General features: G+C 42.0%; 1 long non-coding RNA gene across 2 annotated transcripts in view; it reads left to right on the forward strand.

The window, feature by feature from the left end:
• LOC138105467 (uncharacterized) overlaps nt 1–16,450 on the forward strand; it is a 57,021-nt gene extending 40,571 nt beyond the window's left edge. The window contains exon 3 of one of the 2 annotated variants that reach the window (XR_011148485.1): nt 15,880–16,450. This is a non-coding gene — a long non-coding RNA (uncharacterized lncRNA). The remainder of the gene's footprint in view (nt 1–15,879) is intronic. The other variant, XR_011148484.1, reaches the window with a different exon arrangement.
• Nucleotides 16,451–17,209: the final 759 nt, after the last annotated feature.

A 17,209-nucleotide genomic window follows, 5' to 3' on the forward strand; every position in this document is an offset into this window, starting at 1 on the left:
GAAGCAGAAATGAAATGTGCAGCAAGAACCCATGGGGTCCCATAGGCAGCAAGGTTCAGGTCAGTCACAGTTTCAAGTACAGCACTGCCAAGCAGTTGAGAAGACCTATTGTGTTAGCATTGTATTGCCCTGTTGTTAGCTTTCAGGAGATGACTAATGTGCCTTAATTAATCCCTGTGTGAAAAACATACTTTGTCGGCAACACAGACAAGGCCAAAACTGTGAGCAAGTTATTGGGAGCTGCATCTTCATGCTTTTCATCAGGGAAATGTTGTCCGCATAAGGAAGCCAACACAAACTGTGCTCTTTGGTCAAAACTTATTTACTGAAAATGATGAAAATGTGACCCTAGTTCAAGAAAAAGCATCTTCATAAGTAGAAAAATACCACTCAAAATTGCAATTAGCCAGGAAGACATGATCACCAGCTCACAGAGAATGGCAACGGACAGCAGCAGTGCCACAGCGTAGCAAAGACACGGTGAGTTCAGATGTACTGCTCTGTATAATCTGGACATGATTTCTGTATGCAGTGTGAGTGCTGTAGGAATTTTTTTTTTTAATCTTAGTAATAAAGTCAAATCCTTACTTAAATTAGGGCATTGGTAGTGATGGCAGATACACACTGCCACCATCAGCCAAAAGATCTCAAATCTCTTTGTAGACAGATATTCAAAGGTCATTTTGTCCACAGCTGAAAACCAGCCCTCTCTGGAAAAAAAATTAAGCAGAAATTAGAAATGTGCAGAAATACCAAGCCAGGAAGTGAAGACTTCCCCTTCCAGTTGAAGGGCAGAGGGAGGGTTAAGTGATTAAATATTAGCCAGAAGACTGACATAACAAAACTGCATTGTCCTGTCTCTTGCAATACAAAGGAACACCGTATGAAATTGAAAATACCTGATCCAAGTCAGTGGTGCATGAACTTCCTTAGTGTTGGATATGTTGTTGATTTTACTTTGAATGTTTTGGCACAATGTGATAACAGCAGTAACTGACCATCAGATTAGCCCCTGGTCCAGACTGGCCAAATGGAAATTCTGAGTGTGAAAATTGACTCCGTGGGGCCTAAAATGCTACATGTATATTGATTATGTGCTTGCACGGGGATATTTATCCTGAGTGTGCTGGTCACACATGTTATACCCATCCTGTAGGCACTGAGGGAGGTGAAACACCCGCCTTTCAAAACACTCAATTAGTGAAGTAAAGGCAGGAGTATTGAATGGGGAATGGCTTGACTGTAGCAATGCTTGTGAAGCTGAAGAAGTTGTTCCTGAGTCTGATCCTTAGCTAGCTGTGGATACATCACCATGCTGAATGAGGCTACATTGGGCTTGCTGGAATTTGGCCCAACTTTAATACTTAATTCCAGTCTTGAGTCAATGGTCTCTCATGGGAATTAGTTAAAATAAAAGCTAAAACTAGGCTTGGTGTGGGGGAATTTCAGTTTGGGAAAAACTATTTATGGGTGGAGGTTAAAGAAAACAAGAAAAGCAATTGTGATGCCATGACACAGGCAGCAGTTTGAGAGCACAGATAGCTCTAGGGAGTGAGCTCTGAAGTGGGGAATGTAATCCCTCATCACAGGTGAAACCAGCACCTGAATTCCTCTGAAATACTCAGACCAAATCTCCTACTGGGAACACAGTTTATCCTGGTGAGGCTTTGCTTTACCTGGTGATTTAGGCCTCTCCTTTCCATCATCTGATCACCAGCAAAACAAATTATGCAAGCAAGAGCACTGGAGATTCTTTTATGCTTCTGGAGTTAGCCCAGCTATGCCAGTGCAAGTCTGACAAATTTGGCATGGCAAAATTTAGTAGCCTTAGCCTGGCCTCAGATTACATCCTCTCACCCTCTTTAACTCACTTGGATGCTGAAGCCTCCTGGTTGTAAAGTCAGATGTGAGATTTCAAATGATAACATGGGATCCAGAATTTTCTCTCTGAAATGCACATTTCACTGCTGGGAAAAGAAGATGGTTTATGGTATATTCCGTGAAACATCTTCTCCCTGCTCTGGAAACCAGGGCAGACCTGAGCAGGTTGCAGAAGTTCGTGAAGGTGTGTGTCTTACACTGATAGGACCCAAGGTCTGTATTCTTGGGCTGTTGTTATGCTAAATGGTAGGAAAGAGTATTGTGAATATCTTCATATCATAGTCCTTACCCTGCATGTTTCAACTATTATTTTTCATACAAGAGAGACTTCTTTTTACACACCCTGCTTAGTTGCTGCATGACTTTTCCACTAAGATGGGCAACCAGACATTAGTTAGGAACTAATGAGAATTTTAAGCCAGTGGAAATCTTTGCAGACCTTCCAGTAGTTTCTCTATCAAGCTTGAACTCAGATTCTTCCTAGTAATTGGTAGGTAGCTCTGTGAATGACAATCTGATGTTATAGGGATGGCACAATGTGCTCAGGCAGAGCCTAACCTGCTCCAAAATACTCATGTGAACAAATGCATGTCCATGAACCACCCAGGAGTAATTAAGTGATTGCAGCCAGTTAAGTGGTTGCATCCACTTGTTATTTTGATCATATTTTCCCAGTTTTAGTCACTGCAGCCTGCTCCAGTTAAGTGCAAAACCTCTGCTCCTCAGAGGACACCTTTGTGCGTGAACAGGAAGGTTGTGTCATATCACTAGCAGAAAAGCAGTGCTTTTACTCTGCTGGAGGGACAAGAGATGGATGGTCATTAGAGGAGGAGCAGCAGTCTGTATTCCCAAGGATATTTAGGTACAAGATTCCTATTGATTTTCTCATGATCCAGGTAGCATGTAAATACCTGGAACAATCTGGACAGAGATAAGCTGGTTTCTTTATGAAGCTGCACTGAATGTTAAACACAGCAATGACTCAAATGCTGGAAACAAAGCTGAAGAGCAGAAGAGATGTGATTACCTGGGGCCATGAGAAAAGGCCTGAAGGACAGCCAGGCAGGAACTGCTCCGGGAGATCTGAAAGCATTCTGTGCTGGCAGTTCATCGATGAAGGTTGCTCATTATTTGCTTATTTTGAACATGCTGTTTGCTGAAGGCCAAAGCCTGTCAGATCTTAGGAAGGTTCTTTTTCAAGAGCTTTTGTTGCCTCAGCAAACAGGTCATGAGTCCAACCCACCCACTCCACAAACAAACATTTCTCCAAATTATCAGGGGAATGGAGTTCATTTGACAGAGATGTCAGTTTGGTAGAGACAGATCACTTAGGGTGTGGGAGTTTTTATTGTGTGTATGTGTCCAAGCCTTTGCCCTCCACTCCTCAGCTTTCTCCTCATGCATCCTGTATAATGACTGTGTGTGTGTGTGTTGATTTAATTCCTTTTGGAGCTGCTTACCTTTCTAATTATACTCACTAAGTATTCAGTACTTCAGTTGGCTGTGTTCCCAGAACAAAGGCTATAGCTGAATACAAATAACTGAATTAAAATAATGCTGGCTTATAATCAGAGGAAGGCCCTGTGTTGCTTAGGAAGTTTGAGATATCACTAAGCAGAAAGGTAATTCTACCAGCTCTCATGTAAATTGGGTGCCTGTCTGCTTCCCAAAGCAGCCTCCACACTCACATATCTGCCAGATCGCTTCTCCTGGTGAGCTTTGCAGGGGTCTAAAGGGAGGTGATGCCAACAATTTCCATAGTATTTAGGATAAGAAGGAACTCTAAATGGGTAAGAGCATTTTTCAGAGACAAGAATTACTCACAGAATGCCCGAGCTTGAGCAGAGGCCGTTTGAATCACTGGAAATAAAGTAGGGCAGGAATTACATATAGATGGTATCTGGAAGACAGTTTAGTGGGATCCTACTGCAGATCTTAATTTCAGTGTTCAAGAAACCAGTTTGGTTTTGAGAAAGAACTGGGAAGAAGAGTAGATGAGAGCAGCTTTTGGATAATGTCAGACATTGCTCTTGCTCTTCCAAGAGAACAGAGAACAGAAAACAGAACTAACGTGTGCAAAGAAAAACAGAGCTCATCTCTCTGCACTGATGATTATATAGATAAAAAAAAATTACTGGTAGACTTAGCTCACTCTGGTCATGCATAGAAATCCATCTAAATTGTCAATAGCCATTAATTAGAAACCATTTTTGTCAGATTTTAGCCCTCTTTTTTTTTTTTTTTTTTTTTTTTTACTATGGTTGGGAGTTCATTTTTTTGAGATTTTTTTGTTTGTTGGGGGTTTTTTGAGAGGGAGAGGGGAAGAGCTTTTTTATTTTCTCTGGTTTTGTTTAAATATGGCTAGTGCAATCCAGACCTGAGGTGCAAAAATATGTTTGTTTTTTTTTCCTTGGGGAGCAATTTTGATGATGTTATCATGAAATGAAACCATCCTAGAATATTATTATTATTATTATTATTATTATTATTATTATTATTATTATTATTATTATTATTATCAACAGAGAAGTTTTGTCTCTGACTTTTTGTGGTTTTTATTTATTTCCCTGATGACTTTGATTTCCAGTCTTCACCTCTGTGCTACTGTTTTCTATCTATTCATTCTTTTCTGCAAGCATCAGATGTCTGTCTGCAGAGAGTCCCATCATGTGATGTGAATTTGAATGGTATTGAATTTTTAATGCATGAAGTGCCCAAAACATGGGAAGTCCTTTGTAGCCTATTGCTAGAGATCCAGTTGATAAGGAGATGGGGATGTTAAGTTATAAGGAAGGCTGGAACCTGCTGTTGCCTGGTAGTGTCACTTGGACATCCTGGGCATACCTGAGAATAGGTATTTTATGTAGAAGTGAGAGGAGAAAGGTGGCATCAGGGATGCTTCAGCCCTCTGGGGCACAGTCTTGAAGGTGCTGGAGTCTTGTCTTGATGTTGTAATGACCAAGTTGCTTCCAGGACCCTAAGCAGTAAAGGAGCAACAGCAAATGCTATGGAAATAGCTCAGAAGAGCTCAAAAGAAATACCTGTCAGCTAGTGGTCCCTCAGGCATACACCCTTCCCTCACAGAATCGGGCATAGAATCATTCATTAAGATTGGGGAAGAACTCCAATATCATTGTGTCCAACCTTTGACCAAATACCACCATGTTAACTAGACCAGAGCACTGAATGCCACGTTCAGTCATTTGCTGAACACTTCCATGGATGGGGGTTCCACCAATTCCCTGGGCAGCCCATTCCAGTGCTTAATCAGTGAAGAAATTCTTCCTGATGTCCAACCTGAACCTCCCCTGGAACCTGCCTCTTGTCCTGTCACTTGCTGCCTGGGAGAATAGACCAACCCCCACCTTGCTTCAATCTCCTTTCAAGGAATTGTAGAGGTCTCCCTGAACCTCATTGTCTCCAGGCTAAACATCCCCATCTCCCTCAGCCACTCCGAATGTGACTCACTCTCCAGATACTTTCCCAGATCCATTGCCCTTCTCTGGACACGCTCCAGCACCTCAATGCCTTTCTTGCAGGGAAGTACCAAAAACTGAGCACAGAACTCAAGCTGTGGCCTCACCAGTGCTGAGTACAGGGGAACTGTCACTGCCCTGGTCCTGGTGGCCACACTATTGCTGATAGGGACCAGGAAGCCATTGGCCTTCTTGTCCACCTGGGCACATCTGGCTCATGTTCAGTCACTGTCAACCAAGACCCCCAGATCCCTTTCTTCCCAGCAGCTTTCCAGCCACTCTTCCTACACCCTGTATCACTGCAGGGGTTGCTGTGACCCAAGTGCAGGACCTGGCACTTGGCCTTGTTGAACCTCATACAATTGACCTTGGCCAATTGACCCAGCCTGTCCAGATCACTCTGCAGAGTCTTCCTGCCCTCTGGCAGATGAACACTCCCACCCAGCTTGGTGTCCTCTGTGAAATTACTGAGGACTCCATCCTCACTTTATTCCAGCTCTGGGGCTGCAAGGGTCATCAGAGTTGGTTGGGATCCTCTCTATCTGTAGACCTTGTATATGCGGGGGAACCCCTCTGGGGAGTTGTGGTTGGCTTCCTTTTCCCTTTGAGCTCTTGGAACAGATCAGCTGTTGAAGGTAAGGTAATCCCTTGAGCTGTGAGGGTTCATACATGGTTCCCAGAGACCTCAGGGCTTGTGGGAAGAGCATGTTCCAAATGTGTGTGCAACCCAGTCCCTGCTGTCTGAGTTGGGCTGTCAGTGTGTGCACAGATCACCCACAGCCTCCAGGCAGTATCAAAACACCTTGGAGTCATCTGCTATCAGAATTCGTCAGAGATGGTTTAGGTGTTCCTGATCCTGCCAGGGATTGAGCTGGATGGTCTCTTGAAGTCTTTGCCAATACTGTATTTCAGTAGTTATCATTAGCAACAGGATCCTGCTCTGAGAAAGGCTGGTCTGTGCTCCAGCTAACTGGAATGGGGGAAGAGAAACAGCAAAGCAGGCATCAGTTTTTATTAAGCAAACTGTGCAGATGCTCCAAATCTAACCTGGTGTTTTCTGAGCTGCTCCTTTTATCCTTTAGCAGTGCAAAATATGATGTATCACATTTCTGGCAGCATATGTTGTTCGGCTTTTATTTTTCCCCTCTGGCTTGGGGCTCTGCTTGTGAAACAAAAAGAAGAGAAAAATTATTTTTGGAATAAAAATAGTTTTAGTGAAAAAAGAATGCATGAATAAAAAAGAAAGCTGCACCTTTCCAGGTAAGTTATGCATGAATACAACTTGCAGAGTATCAGTTTTCTACTCAAATATTCAGTAGTTTGTAATAACTGATTGTCAGTTTTTACAGGTAGCTTTCAGAATTTCTTCTGTGATCCAGATGCAGTAGGTTTTGCTCATTTAAATCTCATCTTTGGCCTTTCGGAAGAACCTGTGTTTTGAGATTGAGAGAAAAATAGAACCTGATGGCTCTTCCCTTTGGTTGCTGTATTTCTGTGGGCAAAGCCTTCACCTTGTGAGCACTTGTTATGCAATCCAAGAGGAAACCCACCAGGGCAAACAAGTAGGGGAAATTCCTTCACCATGTTCTTTTCTGCTTACATTCTTCTTCCCCGTGAAAGGAACTGCTATTTTATATCCACACTGCTATCAATAGCCACACTTATCTATGTGTATAATTGCTTTGGAAGTAAAAGAGTTTGGGGGAATTTGTGGGGGTTGTTATTGCTTTTTTTTTTTTTCTTAGTATGAAAAGGTGAAATAGTGGCAAACCAAATCCCATTTACAGAGCATTTGGCTCACAGATTCTTTTAGATCCTTCTTTTCTGGTTAATGGAACTATTTCATCTGATCCAATGTCATTATCTAATCTTCAGTGATAGCAGATCTAGACCATAATGAACTCTGTTGGTCCAGAGAAAAGGAGAGTATAACAGCAGTGTAATTTAATTGTGAACAGCTCTTCAGTTAAGCAGAAAATGATATTAAAAAGTCAGTGGTTGGAAGCTGAAGGCAGAAAAATTATACCTAATTTCTAGGGTGATTTATCTACACATTCCGAATAAATGAGATTAACAATCATAATAAATGTAAGGATGCTTTGGACCTTAGGATTCTTGGCCTGGGACATATGTTACCCAGTTCTGGATGCCTATGATACATCTATATCCACTTCTCAGAACTCTATGTCTTGTTTCTTTTGGGTGAGGATCCAGTCAGCATGAGGGTGTGATTCAACCAACCAAAGTCAGGCACTTAATTTAGGATAAAACAAATAAAGATCAGAATCTCCAGTGGATATATTGACCATATCCCCACCAGATGTATAAGGGCCAGGTGACATGACATGACATGCAGGTGGGTTATTTCTGTCTCTGAAGGCTGAGTCTCTGAAGAACTCAGCCTAAATGACATTCTCCAGACCAGCCAGTGATAAAGAGCCTGAAGCAAAGTGAGGTTTTAATTGCCTGCTGTGCAGGAAATCAGAGGGCATGATCACCAGCCCCTTCTGGGCATAGAATATGTGAATCACCAGTGAGTAATTCTCCAACTGCTGTTGAAAACTCTGCTGATCATTTTGGGGCTTTCACTATGATTTCCTCCATTCCCAACGATTCATTTCTACCCTGGCCATGTCTTCGAATGAAGGCCCATGGAGAGGCTGCTTTTCTTGGTTTGGGTCTTGGCCTGCTGCTGGGAAAAATGAGGTACTGAAGTGTGTAAGCACCTTTCAGCTCATCCTGGTGCTTTTTTTTGACTGATGCTAGCAGAGACATGAAGAGTCATTGAAATCAGTAACATTTTGAACAAGTTTAGGGGCCTGCCCATGCAGAACGACTCACAACATTAGAGACTCTTTTTCTATCTTTCACCTGATAATGATCTTCTTGGAGTTGACCCCATTTATTGTTTGCTCCTTCCAGGCTGTTCATGTCCAGTTTCACACAAGAGCTGTTTGCCTGACGTGTGTGTTTTTGTAAGGGTTTCCTCTGTGCCTTGAAATGGTTCCCCTTGCCAATGCACCCTGCCTGTTGTGTCCCATCTGGTTGCTTTGCTGTGGACATACACTGTTCTCCACCTGCTTTGGACACAAGAGACTTATCAATGTGTGCAGAGAGCCTTACTGAGACACTTTGGCTCCCTGGACATTTCTCCATTGTGCATTCCCTTCAAGTTTTCATTTACAGATGCTCTTTTCAGGCCAGTGGTATGCCTTCCACCCTTGCATGGTTTTCCTGGGCACCCTTTCTCCCTGATACATGATTTTTCCTGGCTGTCACCCTGCTGGTTCCCTGCCACCCTTCCAGCTGGGATGCAGTAGAGCCAGTTGGCATCAGGAGTATTTGACTTCATTCAGCACCAACTTCCCTTCCTGTCTTTCATATAAGAAATATGGACAAAAACTTTTTAACAGGGCCTGCACTGACAGGGTAAGGGGTGAAAGTTTTAAACTAAAAGAGGGTAATTTATATTGGACATTAGAAAGAAATTCTTTACTATGAGGGTAAAAGAGGTTGCCCAGAGGACTTGTGGATGTCCCCTCTCTAGAAGTGCCCAAGGCAAGATTGGTTGGGTCTGTGAGCAACCAGGTCTAGTGGAAGGTGTCCCTGCCCATGAGGGGGGTTGGAACTGGGTGACCTTTAAGATCATTTCCAAGCCAAGCTATTCCATGATTCTGTGATAATATATCTCTGCTAAAGTTTCCATCAAATTTGAAGAAACTTCCTGGGGTTTTCTTCTTTAATTTTGTTTATTATTTCCTTTTCTTCCCACATTACATATTGTGTCAATAGTACATTATCCTATACCAGATAAAAATATCCTGTGCCTTGCTTTTCTTCCCCCCAATACAAAAGTTAAGGTTGTCATCGTGTCCTCCTTTCATTTCTGTCTCCTGACTCGTTAGTTTATTGCCAAATTCTCTTTTAGAAGTTTGTAATTCTTCCCAGTACTGGCAACAATCCTATCACTACAATCAAATGTCTAGCAGTTTCTATTTCTTTTCCGTCTCTTCTGACCTTCACACCTCATGGAAAATGTATGTTTGTTTCGCTGTTGTCTTTTTGTAAATGTTGCAGCAAAATAATGCCCTTTAATTTTCATTTCACTAGGGACTTTTTAAAGTTTTCTCTGTTCTGCCAATAAATTGTGTCACATCCTGTGAGGATTTAAACCTGTCTCCTTTGCTGAACTCTTAGTTTCTCACAGACTGTTGTCTGCATCTGAATTTTACTGGTCTTTTCATTTAGCATTTTAAGAAGTTTGGTATCCTTTGAGTCATTTTGTTTCCTTTCCTTCCCCGTGACCTACTGTCCTTATTTTTCACATTTCTTGCTTTCTTCACTGTCTTCTTCATTAAATGGACTTCATTCCCACCAACTTGCCACAGGTATCAATACACATTTGGGGATCACTTAATGCTTCCCTCCCCTTCCTTGGCACCAAGTTTCCTCCAAAGTGCTCCAAATCCTTCTGACCAAAACCAGAGCACACTGTACCTCATTTCTTTTCTTCCCAGTGCTGAAACCACAGTGATTAGTGGTATTGAGTGGGTTTGTTTCAACACAGTTTCTCTGCACCAAAGGAACCAAAAGCATGGAAACCTCAAGTGCTCACACCAACACTTTTCCTCTGGTTGTGCTGGACTAACGTGGCTCTCATTGGTTCAGCACTCACTCAGGTGCCTGTGTTTTCACCTGTGTGCCTCAGCCCAGGTACATATTCTATGCCCTCCTCGTTCTTTCACCATTTGTCTTGGTGTTTAATTGTGAACTGATGCAAATATTTGTTCAGGGAGCTCAGCTGGCAGCACGATCTCAGCCGTGTGAGCCCAGTTGCCCAACATGGGCTGGGGGAAGGCATCTCCTGGAAGATTCCCACATGGGATATATGTTAAAAGGTGTGGCATTTGAGAAGAAATTCTGCTGTTTTATTCCACTCTTGTTTGTCCATTGATAAACAAAGCATTCCTGATCTTAAATCTACTTGGAAACCTTTGTTTGCCAAAGGATGTTTTACTGCCTCTTCAAATCCTCATAAACCATCGAAGCTGAGCAAAGCAGCACAATTAAACCTCTCAGTCCATGTTGTTCTGTCTCCAGTGAGTGTTCCTGAGCAGGAGCAGCAAAATTTGCTACCACTTGAAATATGCAAAGAGTGCCTCTAATTTATTCATGAAAAATAATAAGCTACCTGCAAATGGAGCCACACCTGTTTTCTCCAACCAGAGGAGAAAGTGGATTAAACCCTTGTCTCATTTTTCCACAGCTCTTACAAAACACTGAGTACCGTTTACAGTTGGGAGCCTGATTATCGTTATGCTTCTTTAGCTCAGGGAAAAACAGCTTTTCCTGGTGTAGATTATATTTGCATTTATATTTATTCATTTGCATACAGATTTTTGTGCCCTACTCTTGGAAGGTAAAGAGATTCCAGCTCTTTTAAGGCAATAACAGTTCATTTTATGCCCTGTTCTCCATAACAATAATTGCTATAACTCTGAAGCTCCCCTGGCATTTTAAGGGCAATAAAGAAAGGGGTGGATGGAAGAAGAGAAGAAAATTCTCTTATAATTGGTGAGACTCTAGGTTTCTGTTCTGCAGTGTTTTACTCCTGTGAGTAATTTCATTATCCTTGATAGGACTGATTGTACAGAGGCAGCAGGATCATGCTCCAGAAGTCCAGCCTTTAATCAAATCTACCTGTTTAAAAGGAACACATGGTTGCCTTTCAGTGGGAGCCTTTAGCTCTGAAATGAGGATGTAAATTAGCCAAAATGCCTCAGAGGAAGGAAAACTTCATCTGCCAGGTTTCCCCTCTGTTCTTGCTGAAATTAATCCATTGGTTGTATGTGTGTGTATGGAGTGATTCTTTGCTATTTTTCCTTTCATAGAGGTTCAGATCCCCCTTTGGAGAAAAAAAATTTCACCATGTGTTTGACAAAAAAAACATATAAAGAGTTGTGTTGTATGGATGCATTAAAAAAACATATAAATCTTTAGTCAGGGAATAAAAGAATTGAGGGCTTAAGACAAACTATTTGAACGCTAGTAAGTGTATTCAGATCCCCTAAATGTGAGTTAGAAAAGCAAGTCTTTGAGATAGTCTTCCATACAGAATCAGATTTAGCCCAAATTCCAAAACTGTTGCATAATAAGAATAAAAATCATTGTGTTTTTTATAAATGTGAACAAACGTTACCACTTAATCTGTAGCTATCAGATGGGGTAGTGCAGAAAAATAACACCATCTTTCCCATACTAAGAAATAAAATGCCAGATGAAAAACAGAAAAGATGCAGAAAAGCTCTGTTTGTCTCAGAAAGATTTAAAATAAGACCCCAAAGCAGCCTCAGTATTTTTCCCCCCCCATAACAATAGACATAAACTCAAGTGGAAAATTAAAAGAGTCAGAGCAGAGGAGCCTGGATCTTCTTCTACTCGCTCTGTCCCCTGCCTGCCACCTCACCAGGCATCCAACGTTCTCTCCATCTTCTGCCACCTCCCTGGTGGCCTTCAGGAGCAACTTGAGGGAGGGTCATCTCATCCCGTGTTGATGACCCTCCTACCTTGATTTTCTACTGCTGTGGTTAAAGCAGCAAACTGCACAGAGAGGTGTCGATCACCTTTTGAGGCATTCATCCCATGGCAGAAGTTTTGAGCCTTTTAAGGCGTTTTGCTGTTCAGCTGCTCACACACTGCCATTGATAGCCTGGTGATCCAGTCAGTGTCAGGGATGGAAATGGAGGAATGGTACTGCAGGCAGTGGATGTGGAATGCAGGGGGAGGTTGTGCTTGACCTTTTGAAGAGCATCAAATGTCAGGACAGGCATTATAAAGTGACTTTTAGTGCCTGGCTGCTTCTCCTGACCTGCTCTTTGACACCAGTTTAAGACACACCCACTTACACCAAATGAGGATCTGACCTCCATTTTTAGGAAGAGCATCAAGCTTGTTTATGAAATAATTGACTTGGCATCCATCCCGAGCTAAGCATCTTTTTCTTTTGGTTTTGGTCAAGCTAAGTTCCTATTATGGTTAGCCAGGCTTGTACAATAAATATTTGGCAACTGGCAGTGGGATGTTGCTCAGCGTGAACTTTTTGTGCTGCGGTTGCTTACACAAGACCTGAGTGGCTGCTGCTATGGGACAGTGTTGGTGAAGGTGCAGTGAATCGGGGTGGGCTGGACCCACCAGCTAGGCTGACTCATGCCATCAGCCTTTCCTGACTCCACACCAGCCATCCAGACCCTTCTCAGCTGTGGGACCCTATGGGAATCTCTACTGCAGTCCCCACAATTTGGAAACAGAGGATGTGGAGAGGCTTAAAAATGCCAGTGGTACAAAGCAGGTACCAAGCATCTGGTGGAGGCTGGAGGAGAGGCTGCATGGTGCCATGGCTGTTTGCTTTACCCAAGACTGGTCTGTAGCTGCTGGTTGTGCTCCAGCACTGAGCAACATGACATCATCCACTTTCAGTTTAAACTGGAGCACTTTAAAGCAATGTTTACCTTTTTTGTTTGTTTATTTTTGAAAAAGGAGCTCTTTTTTTTTTTTTTTTTCCACAGCACAGAGACCTTCAGATTATTCTTTGTATGCTGAGTGTGAGTGAATTAGATATGTGCTTCAAGGAACAAAACTGTACATAACACCACACTATTCCATATATGCAACTTCATTCCCATTCACAAAGAAATAGGGTCAGCCTCCTGCAGCCCCAGGAGAGACTTGGCTTCCCACTCAATCCTAGAGATGACAACTTTCTGGGCAGAAGCAGATTCAAGTTTTAACAGATTTATTTATTAAAAATTGATGCAGTCTTATTACATCAATGACTTAATTTGTATGCAAGTATGTTAGAGAAACATCTGTCAGGATTGAAAAAGGTTCAGATAACTGTGTCTTGAGCATGGAGATAAACTAGGAAACCTCCTAAGATGCCATCCAACTCTTGTTTTCAGTGGTAACTTGATCCTTTAAATTGACAGTAGTTTTCCCAGGTAGGACATGTATACACAATCCCTGGGGTCTTGAGGGCAGTTTTTTGCTAACAAATAAGGTGAACCTTACTGAAGTGCAGCAGCTCTGGCATGCAGATGAACTCAAAAGTCACTGCAACACAAAACCCCTCAGTTTTGTGAGGGTAAAATCTGAAAGCTTTTGTGTCATTAGCTGCTACATCACTCCCCTCCCTGATCTCAGACCCGTCCTCTCAGACTTTCACTTCCTTGCTCTGATTTGGTTATGCCCGTGATGTTGAAACACTCTTCTCTGTGTACCTCCTCCTGCTACTATTAGTTCCTTATTTTTTTTCTGAAATCTCTTACATTTGTTTACAGATGAAACCCTCTAACTTCCCCTAAGTCACCACCTCTGCTTGTTTTCCTGTGAAGATCTCTTTCATAATTTTACTTTTCCCACTAATTTTAAAGCTTAATATTCTTTGCTTTCTCTCATGCTATTTCCCTTCACTCTGGAGTTTTCCGGTGTATATCTCATATTCTTTTCCAGTCTTTTCATTTTCCTGGGGCTGCCTACTACAGAAATTGTTGTCTTTCTTTTCTCCCAGTCAATTTAATGTTTTTTTGTTCACACATAACTGTTTTATCTCTCTGAAGCTCATGTGAGCTGTGTAAGTGCAAATTGTTTCAGTCCATGAAAGAAAGTCTCCCCAGACTGAAATCTTTCCTAGCTGCACTAACTTTCCTGATAGTTCTCTAAGGTTTTAATCTGTGCTTTTCATAGGGAGTCTAGATATGAGGTTGTATTCTTTTAGTTAACTAATCTTGCCTTGCACAGGACAGGTATTTATGGAACTTGCTTGGCACATGAAAAACCTGAGCACCAGCCCATGATGGGGATCAACAAGGGACTTGAACTTTGGCCATCTCTGTCCAGCATGAAGGCCCTGCCCATGACATTACTGACCCAGCTGAGATGGGTAGCTCTCAGAGGTCCAAGAAAGTCTTCTAGATGTCACAGAACTGTTCTGGTGTGAAACAAGAGAAATCTCAGAAGTGGAAGCGGTTTGGGAAAACCAATTCTCACAGAGCAGCCACAGGGCTCATATCCTCAGCTTTGTAGAAGTCATCACAATGTGAGGACTGGGCTGGTTGGCTGCTAATTTCAACCTTCTCACAGAATGGTTTGGGTTGGAAGGGACCTTAAAGATCATCCAGTTCCAATCCCCCTGCCATGGCCAGGGACACTTTCTACTAGACCAGATTGCTCAGGGCCCTGTCCAGTCTGGCTTTCTCCTGGACTTCAGGACCACTCGCAAAGTAGTAACCTGAGACTTTTCCCTAATTTTCTCCCTGCAGGCCCAAGTGTGGACACCAAACATTGCTGAGTGCTTCTACCTCTTATTTGTCCCTTAGAACAGCATGCATCTCTTCTGCTCCTGTGAAACTTAACATGTCACCAACTTCCAAGTATAATTTGCCTCACTACATAGGATCACAACTGCCTTCACACTGTCTTTTTATTTCTCCATGTTGTACATGCTAGGAAGAATCTCAAATTTTCCTTGCTATTACTTTTTTAGATGAACATTTCCTTCCTCTTTGCCAGTTTATGCAATAGAGTAAAATTGCTGTCAGGATCAGCAATGCTTCCTTTGACGGACCCATACAGGCAACATCACTACCTTATCTCCTAAAAATAAAATAATTAGGAAAAAAATAGTGCCCCATTTTTCATCAGCCATTGGAAACGAACCTGTGTTTTAGATGGAAATATTGAAAGTATAAGTCTTCTTATTTTCAGTTAAAGCAAATCAGCCTGTTCTTCCTCTTTATTTACAGGTGAAACTATAACATTTCCTGCCAAACAAATCTATGATTCTGTCTTTAAATAGTTTTTTAATTTTGTTTTGTTTATTTTGGTTTGGGTTTTTTTTCCCCCTCTGTATGGCTGTAATGTTCCAGTTTTGCATTTGTTTTGCACAGGAATAAGGAAAGACAACTCTAATTTATACGTTTATTTTTAAAAGGTGTAAAATGCAGTACAAGATGCAAAGGACAGTAGAACTGGTTTATGCATTATTAGTCCAGTCACAGGGTACTGTGTTCTGGTCCATGTCCTTAAATTTTTGTATAAGTGCAACCTCTTTTACTAGAACTGGAAGGATGAAGAGGTTCTGTCTGTGTTACATTAAAAATTTGTTAAATTTCACTAGTGTTATTAACCTGCAGTCTCATTCCTCCCTTTGACATACAGACAAATTAATCTTTACCTAAAACTCTGAGTTTCTTTAAAAATACGCTGATCATTAGCTAATTTTTCCTTTTGTTTTCTTCTCTCAATTGTTTTATTTTCATGACCAGAAAATGTCAGCCCTTTGCCTGTGGCTAAACAGCTAAGTTGTATAAGACTGGAACAAACAATATTCGTTGCAATGAAAGTACACGCAGACCTTCTGAGTCTCGTGCATTCAGTGAGATTGCTTCAGCCTCCCCTTCAGATTCCTCCTTTGCCGTGGCTGTATCTCCCACTGGTGAAATAAAATTTCATGTGCTTTTCCCAGCAGCATTCCAGGAGAGACTGGTTTGGTCCAGACTGGAAGGAGGAGGCGTGGAGTACGTGATCATTGCCACGAGGATCAGTGCTGCCTGAGCTTCACGAGGACGGCCCAGCTGCCAGTCTCAGGAGCCTGCTCACCCTTTTTTCTTCTTGTCCTCTGGCTTTGAGGCTCCTGCAAGTCACTCTTTCTACTTCATCTCTCTCCTCCATGGCAGGGGAAGGGTGCCTTCTTGCTGCAGGGTCTCATGAGCTGATGTGTCTGAAGGCTTCTTCAGTAGAAAGCTATTGGCATTTGCAGAGTGCAGCTTCATCACGGAGCTGAAGTAGTAAAAATGTTTCCAGAGGATGCTCTGTGACATCTGCTGCTTAGACTTCGAGGCATTTGCAGAGGTGAAGTAAACATAATATTAACTGACTAGAAAGCAAATCCCTTCTCTTTAAAGTTCATGTTAAATGCAAAGTGCAGTGGAAGAGGAATGGAAAACATCAATCCAGATCATTTACTGTTACCCCTAAGGAGCAGATTCATTGTCTTTTTTGTTCAAAGGATTGCTGTACAGCTATTAAAGAGCATTCTTGGCTTCATGGGAAGGAGGGGAATGTACTCCTGTTGTCATTAATTATTGATAATTGATGGCATATTTAATGAGTTCAGAAAATGATCAGTTCATTCACAATAATCTCTTCTGCCTGCCCCCTTCAAATCCTCTAGGAAAAAAACCCCAACAGACAGCAAAATGGAGCCACTAAAATTCAGGATGACTAATGGGACTTGCATAGTCTAAAATGGCAGAAGGAAGACACAATTCTGTGAAGGTTGTTGCTATTTAGATAGTTTTAAAAATACAGGTGAGTTTATTTCATTTTATTTTTTTTTAAAGAAGGTAGGGACAGAGACAACCATAAAATACCACACCTACTGAAATGTTGTTATGTTAACTTAGATTTGAGCATGCAAAAAGGAAAAGAATGAGGAATTAGGTATTCAGAAAGTGTCCCCATAAAGGCTATTTAAAGCCAGCAGCAAGAATGAGGAGGCTGGTCCCAAAGGGGAATCCATGCTGAGTGAGAGGGGAATTGCCCTCTGAATGTCTTTAGTCTGCAGCTGTTTGGGGTGCAGCTTTTGTGCTATGCCTTTACAGTCCACAGTAAAATGGGTCACTGGCTTGTGACTAGGAATCCTAATGCTTATCCCTAACAGCAGTCACCACTGTTAAAATATCAGCAAGAATGATAGGAAGTATCAGATATTTGGGAGTAGTGGGAAAGGCAACAACTGTTTATTCTCTTTTATTTGCAAAAATGGATTCTGGCAGTTCCACATCTGCTGAGGA

This window comes from Aphelocoma coerulescens, chromosome 2 (genome assembly GCF_041296385.1).
Source record: "Aphelocoma coerulescens isolate FSJ_1873_10779 chromosome 2, UR_Acoe_1.0, whole genome shotgun sequence".
In the NCBI taxonomy this organism is placed as follows: domain Eukaryota; kingdom Metazoa; phylum Chordata; class Aves; order Passeriformes; family Corvidae; genus Aphelocoma; species Aphelocoma coerulescens.